This window comes from Danio rerio, chromosome 6, assembly GCF_052040795.2.
Source record: "Danio rerio strain M-AB ecotype USA chromosome 6, GRCz13ab, whole genome shotgun sequence".
Taxonomy (NCBI): Eukaryota; Metazoa; Chordata; class Actinopteri; order Cypriniformes; family Danionidae; genus Danio; species Danio rerio.
This window is the reverse complement of record NC_141026.1, coordinates 61,985,001-61,993,162: the sequence shown is the minus strand read 5'-3', so window position 1 is coordinate 61,993,162 and position 8,162 is coordinate 61,985,001. Positions and strand designations below refer to the sequence as shown.

Sequence of the window (8,162 nt, the reverse complement as noted above, 5' to 3'; positions counted from 1 at the left end):
CACACACACAGACGCACACACAAACACAAATACAGACACATGCAAACACACACACACACACACACACATGCACACACAAACACATACACACACACACACAGACGCACACACAAACACAAATACAGACACATGCAAACACACACACACACACACACACATGCACACACAAACACATACACACACACACACAAACACACACAGACGCACACACAAACACAAATACAGACACATGCAAACACGCACACACACACACACACACACACACAAACACAAATACAGACACATGCAAACACACACGCACACGCACACACACACACACACACACACACACACACACACACAGACGCACACACAAACACAAATACAGACACATGCAAACACACACACACACACACACACACACACACACACACACACACACATGCACACACAAACACACACAGACGCACACACACATACACACAAAAACAAACACACACACACATGCACACAGACACACACACACAAACACAGACACACACACACACACACACACACACACACACACATGCACACACAAACACACACACAGACATGCACAAACACTTTGTACAGCAGAAGAAGGAGACATGACATGAAGAGGAGGATGATGATGCTTATCAGACATGCACAGAGCTCTAGACTGAAACACACACACACACACACACACACACACTAGTGCTGACCTAGTTTTTGGGATGTGTGGCGAGAGCAGCAGAATATTAAATGCTGTTTCTCTGCTGAAGCTCTTCATTTGGATGCTCTGCTGATGTTCAAGAGTCTCTGCTGCTGCCACACCATCTGATCACTGCTGCTCTGCAGAACAACTCATCACAAGTTTAAGAAAACTTAAGTGTGTGTGTTCTCCCCGTGTTGGCGTGGGTTTCCTCCGGGTGCTCCGGTTTCCCCCACAGTCCAAACACATGCGCTATAGGGGAACTGATCAACTACACTGGCCCTAGTGTATGTGTGTGTGTGTGTGTGTGTGTGTGCGCGAGAGTGAGTGTGTATGGGTGTTTCCCAGTACTGGGTTGCAGCTGGAAGTGCATCCGTTGTGTAAAACATATGCTGGAATAGTTGGCGGTTCATTCCGCTGTAGCATCCCCTGATGAATAAAGGGACTAAGCTGAAGGAAAATGAATAAATGAACGAATGAGTGTCTACAAACAAGGCTTTACTATGGTAGATATGTGTTGTAATTAGGCTCATATGGGCCAGTAACACACACACACACACACACACACACACACACACACACACACACACACACAGGCAGAAAGACACACAAACAGAGACAGACACACACCCGCATACAGACAGACATACAAACACACTCAGACAGAAAGATACACACACACACACTCACCGAAAGACAGACACACATTCTCTCACCCACACACACACAGTAGTTTCCTGGAGGATGTGAGTGTGGCTCCGCCCAGTAGGCGTGTCTCCAGCAGCCGCAGCTCGAGCTCTCCTTCTCGGCGTCTCCTTCACTCCTCCGCCGCTCATCAGCTCTCTCTCCGCGAATCTGCACTGGATTATATCGCCGTTCTGCGCCCGGTAAGTAAACACGAACCTTTTCCGGTGTTCGGTGTCCCGGGGAGCCTCCGCGGGCAGCAGCAGCTCCTCCATCCTCCGCCGGCTCCTCCTGCTCGGTAACTTTATCTCCGGTCAGCGGCTCGGTTCTTCTCTGCGTTCTGCGGCAGGCAAACACGCGTGAACTCGCATTAACATCACAGCGTGTGCTCGAGCTGTGGATCACGGTGCGGCTGATGCCGGCTGTGCGGAGGATTATTGATCTGCGATCATAACTCGGTCGGTCGATCTGTTGATGTGTCGCGCGTGGTTGGCGGAGGAATGCAGACCGTTATTTGCGCGACGCGACGCGACTTTTTTCAGGCGAACATCGAGATGTTGTTATTATCGCCGTGCTCTGTTCATCTGTAATCAGCGTGTTGTCGAATCTCATGTTTGGCTGGCTTGATTTAGCGCTTAAAGTTGTTATTTAGTGATTTCAGAACTCATTTCACCACATCCTGTGTTTATCTGAGGAATGTAAACAGAGCGAGAAACCAAACTCTCTATGCTGATACCATGACTGATTTATTATTTTCACATTTATTAGCACACACTCATGTGCACACACACATACACACACATACGCTCACCCTCACACACACACACACACATGTTGAGGTAAAGTTGGTATTATAGTCACACATCACACATTCACAAGTGACCGCTTGTGTCGGGCTCTCTACATTGTTTACTATGGTACTTTGAATATTTGGACTGAAAGCTCATGTAAATATGACTTCAAAACAACACCAGCAATATTTATTGACTGTAAACAATGCTGTGATGGTCTTCACTAGGGCCAGACAGATTCTGCAGACATTTTTGGCTGTTTCTGTGGAGAGTTTTGTAAAAATTTAGCAGATTTCTGCAGAATGATATAAGGAGTATCACAACAACAAACTTAATATATGAAATAAAACGTTTTATTTAATGTTTACATGCAAATCTAATTAGATCCACTTATTTGGTAAACAAAGCAAGTCTCTCACAAATCTCTAAAATACAGAAAATATTACTACACAATCAGTATTGTAAATTAATCAGAATCAGTTTTATTGCCAATTGTGCTTCACACACACAAGGAATTTGTTCTGGCTACAGAAGCTTCCAGTGTACACAAAGTGACAACACAAAATAAACATGGAAAAAAAAATACGATAAACATTAAACAGAGATGCAGTTAGTCAAGAAAGCTGATGTGGAATTGTATGTACAGTTTTGTTATAAATAATATACAGGTTATACGGTGCTGTGTACTAATGCGAATGGAGAAAGTATTGCATTGTATATTGATATAAGGTGCTGTGTATGAGTGTGTATGAGGAAGTATTGCACATGTTTATTGCACAGTTTTGGGATATTTAACTGTTCATGAGGTAGATGGCCTGAGGAAAGAAACTTGTCCTGTGTCTGGCTGTTTTTGTGCTTGGTGCTCTGAAGCGCCGACCAGACGGTAACTGAACAGGTCGTGTTCTGGGTGCGAGGCGTCCAGAGTGATTTTCTGAGTCTGTTTACTCACTCTGGAAGAGTACGGTTCTGGAAGTGTTGGAAGGGTCGTGCCAGTGAGACGTTCAGCAGTCCGGACTATTCGCTGTAGTCTACGTTGGTCGGTTTTATTAGCTGAGCTGAACCAGACGGTGGTTGAAGTGCAGAGGATGAACATTTTAATAATAATATTATTATATCACAAACAATGTTCATTTTTTTAGGCTTAGTCTCTTTATTAATCAGCAGATGCCCTTGCAGTAGCAACCCAATTTAGTTTATCCAATTCCCCTATAGCGCTTGTGTTTGGACTGGAAACCGGAGCACCCGGAGGAAACCCACGCCAACAAGGGGAGAACATGCAAACTCCACACAGAAACTGTCCCAGCCAAAACTCCAACCAGTGACCTTCTTGCTGTGAGGCGATTGTGCCACCCACTGCACCACCGTGCTGCCACAAATAATATTAGTGCAAATAATTAAAAAGTTGAATAAATATAAATGAACACACATTTCCACTGATGGGCTAAAAATGTGTGGATTTCTGCGTGCGCAGACCTTGTGTGTGCCTAGTCATCAGCTGCTAATGTGATTCCACTATTTACAATTCGCAAAGAAGGCAATTCTGAAATGCATTATTATGGAGAACGTTTGAATGTGGGTGAAGCAGTGGGGCAGCAGGTAGTGGTGTCGCCTCACAGCAAGAAGGTTCGAACCTCGGCTCAGTTGGCATTTCTGTGTGGAGTTTGCATGTTCTCCCTGCGTTCGCGTGGGTTTCCTCCGGGTGCTCCGGTTCCCCCCACAGTCCAAACACATGCTGCAGGTGAATTGGGTAGGCTAAATTGTCTGTAGTGTATGAGTGTATAAGGGTGACAGGCCGGCCGTAATGTGTAATAAAGTCGTTATCATATGGACAAGTCTAAAAATGGCTTTTTCCAAAGAGCCGAACCCGCAACCATACAGGACTAAGGCCAAAGAAGAAGAAGAGAAAGTCTGAATGTGTGAATATAAGACTAACTTTAGGTCAATCTTACACACTCATGCACACACACTCACTGACATGCATATATATATATATATATATATATATATATATATATATATATTGTTGAGGTCAGAAGTATTTGCCTCCCTGTTTATTTTTCCCCAATTTCTGTTTAGTGGAGAGCAGATTTCTTCAACACATCTCTAATCATAATAGTGTTAATAACTCATCTCTAATAACTGATTTATTTTCTCTTTGTCATGATGACAGTAAATAATATTAGACTAGATATTCTTCAAGACACTTCTATACAGCTTAAAGTGACATTTAAAGGCTTCACGAGGGTAATTAGGGTAACTAGGCAGGTTAGGGTAATTAGGGCAATTTATTGTATAATGATGGTTTGTTCTGTAGACTATTGCAAAATATATAGCTGAAAGGGGCTAATAATTTTGACCTTAAAATGCTGTTTAAAACATTAAAAAACGCTTTTATTCTAGTCGAAATAAAACAAATCAGACTTTCTCCAGAAGAACAAATATTATCAGAAATACTGTGAACATTTCCTGAATCTGTTCAACATCATTTGGGAAACATTTAAGAAAGAAAAAAATATTCAAAGGGGGGCACACACACACACACACACACACACACGCATGCACACACACACACTCATACTCGCACACGACACAACACTTTTTTAAATTCACACGTTAATATGTTGTCATCATTATGGTGGTGATTCTCTATAGTCAGTTTGATGTTGGATCTCCTCTTGATTTAAACACTTCTACACGAGTCAAGTTTGTTATTTAGTGATTTTAGAACTCATTTCACCACATCCTGTGTTTAACTGAGGAATGTAAACAGAGCGAGAAACCAAACTGATACCATGACTGATTTATTATTTACCATTCATCATCATCGTGATTATCATTCTCAGAGTATCTGAGCATGGATGTGACATTTGCTGTAAAAAAATTGAAACTTAAAACACAGAGAACGAATCAGAAAGAGCTTTATTGTCAGGTATGCTCACACATATGAGGAGTTAGTTTGGTGGCAGAGCTTCCACAGAGCAGCAGAATGACAGAGACAGGACACAAAACAGATCATGAAGATATTTTACCAATAGAAGTAAACAGTGAATGCAAATATACAAATTAATGTATGTGCAGCTATATTACTATATACAACATTATATGTATAGCTGTTATTAAATCAAATCACGTTTATTGTCGCATCATCAGCAGCATGTGTGCTATGATGAGTGAAAAGCTGCAAATTGGCATGTAAAGTGTGTTGTTAAATAAGTGTATAGCGAGTGATGATGTTTGTTTCATGATTACCATCATCATGTGTTTGTGAGATGGATTTCCTGAGGGAGGAAGCTGTTTCTGTGTGGGGCTGTTCTCCTGCGCATTGCTCTGTCGACTAGAACAGTTCAAGCAGGCAGTGTGCTGGGTGTGAGGGGTCCAGAGTGATTTTGGCAGCGCTTCTGCTCGCTCTGGATAAGTACAATTCTTGGGGAGGAGGGAGGGTTGCACCAATGATGCACTCAGCAGTTTGAACTATTCGACGTAGTCTTCAGAGGCCGGGTTTGGTAAATGAGCTAAACCACACACGTTTACTGAAATATCTGTGTATATTATCCAGAACAGCTGACCACAGAGTCAGTGCAAGTCGGATAATTCTGTTTTAGCTTTGACATCAGATTATTTAGCCTGTTTTAATGAGAAACTCACTTCATTTTGACTCATTATTTCTGAGAATAGGCTGGAGACATTTGTGATATTTATTTATTTATATTTATATTTTATTTGTTCTTTTGTTGCATGATTGATTAAGATTAATAACATTATGCAGGATTATTCTGTGTCACGGATTGAGTGGTTTAGTGATATGGATTAGCTACAGCTACATTTTTTAAATTTATTTTTTATTGCAATTTTAAAACACAGAACATTATATTATATTAACATCCAATCAAGTACAATATAAGAAGAAGAAAAAAAACAATTAATCAAAAAACTAAATTTAAGGCTTTAAAATAATGAACAATTCTTTTTGCTTTGGTATTTTTAGTTTTTTTTATACAGTGCACAGGTAATAACTTATTTTAAAGTGAGTAAAATTTGTTTTTTTTCACAGCCTATTTACATTTATAAATAAAATTTTTCCATATATAATGAGCAAATTAACAAGATGCCACATTTTGACGTCAGCTGTATTCTTATAAAAAATAAAACATCCTTTTCTTTGAATTCCAATGCAATATTCGTACTCTGCTTAACAAAAAAGGAAAGATCACTCTAAAACAATTGTGTATTAATACAATCATAAAATAAATGAGCAATACTCTCTTCTTTATCGTTACTGAAAGCACATTTTAAATCAATATCTTTACAAAATCTTGCAATGACCTGTTTTACAGGGTAAATACGATGAACAATTTTAAATGACACCTCTCTAATTATATTCGTTATACAAAAACTTCTGGAAATCTTAAAAGTCTCGTTGCAGTTAACATCTTGAAATTGTGATCTCCAATACCCAATACAGCTGAAGGAACGAAGACAATCCGGCAAATCATTCATTCATTCATTCATTTTCTTGTCGGCTTAGTCCCTTTATTAATCCGGGGTCGCCACAGCGGAATGAACCACTAACTTATCCAACAAGTTTTTACGCAGCGGATGCCCTTCCAGCCGCAACCCATCTCTGGGAAACATCCACACACACACACACTCATACACTACAGACAATTTAGCCTACCCAATTCACCTGTACCACATGTCTTTGGACTGGGGGAAACCGGAGCACCTGGAGGAAACCCACGCGAACATGCAAACTCCACACAGAACTGCCAACTGAGCTGAGGATTGAACCAGCGATCCAGCGACCTTCTTGCTGTGAGGCGAACATGCTACCCACTGCGCCACTGCGTCGCCCCGACAAATCACAAATCATTTTAATCATGCACAAATCATTTTAAGATAATTATTATTACATTTTTAAAAATATTTATACCTTCAAATTTAAGACTAAAATCTAAATTTGTATCTTGAACTATCATTTACTAATAATTTCTTAAGCTCTGAGGGAACACCATTAATTACCATCACATACTCTTTAACAGGTACATAAAGAGAACATTTTTCTGGAAACTCTAAATAAGTAAGCACATGACCATTACTACTGAAGAGTTGTGAAACCAGCAAAATATTTAATTGAATATTTAATATTTAATAAAAATTAAAAAAAGAAATAAATAAAAAAAAATTTATAAAAAAGAGAGAGGTTTATTTCAGTGTGTAATATATCTAATATTTCAAATGAAACATTTGTGAGGGGGAAATTTGTGTTTGTGTATAATCATCCATGATAACAATGCCTGTTTGTGAAAATAGGAAGTTTTATGGGAAGCTTACCAATATTACTCTACCTACAGTTCACGTCTGTTCACCTGCTTACGTAAGTATGGGTGATCGGCTGGCAGGTGTAACAGGGAAACAGTGTTTTTGATTATGTTTTGTTTTGTTTGTGGCATTTGTAGGACAAATGAAATGAATCTTGAGATTTAAATGCTTGGACGGGTCTTATACATCACTGCTCCTGTCAAAACAGCTCCATAATAACCAGATGATGTCCTTATAATAAGACTGTAGTTTATGTTTGTCTATAAAATGCTTCCTGATTTAAGAGTGTTTAGATATTTGGATGTGGAACTGCAGTGTGTGTGTGTGTGTGTGTGTGTGTGTGTGTGTGTGTGTGTCCTCAGATGTAAACATGATTGTAAAGGAAAGTCTGCTCTGGGTTATTCTCACTGTCCTCTGAACAGCAAGACTGCGCTGGTGTTTGAGCGTCTGCCTTGATCAGGTGTGTTTGTGAGCGTTTTGGTGACCTTTCAGTGCTTTTTGAGCTGTTCAGGTACAAGTGTGTGTGTGTGTGTGTGTGTGTGTGTGTGTGTGTGTGTGTGTTTGTGTGTGTGTTTAGAGACGAATCTACAGCCTTCATCTGCTGGAGGAAGAGTTTGGTTCTGCCTGTCTGATCTGCTTGACTGTGTTTGTCATGGCGTGTCTACCTGCAGCAC

At 40.2% G+C, this 8,162-nt stretch overlaps 1 protein-coding gene across 11 annotated transcripts in view; it reads left to right on the top strand.

Annotated features, from left to right (window-relative positions):
• The first annotated feature begins 1,495 nt into the window (after positions 1-1,495).
• ppp1r16b (protein phosphatase 1, regulatory subunit 16B) overlaps positions 1,496-8,162 on the top strand; it is a 99,623-nt gene continuing 92,956 nt past the window's right edge. For all 11 annotated transcript variants that reach the window (XR_015944678.1, XR_015494426.1, XR_015494429.1 and 8 more), the window contains exon 1: positions 1,496-1,581. The gene's annotated coding sequence lies outside the window, so the exon portion shown is untranslated. The remainder of the gene's footprint in view (positions 1,582-8,162) is intronic.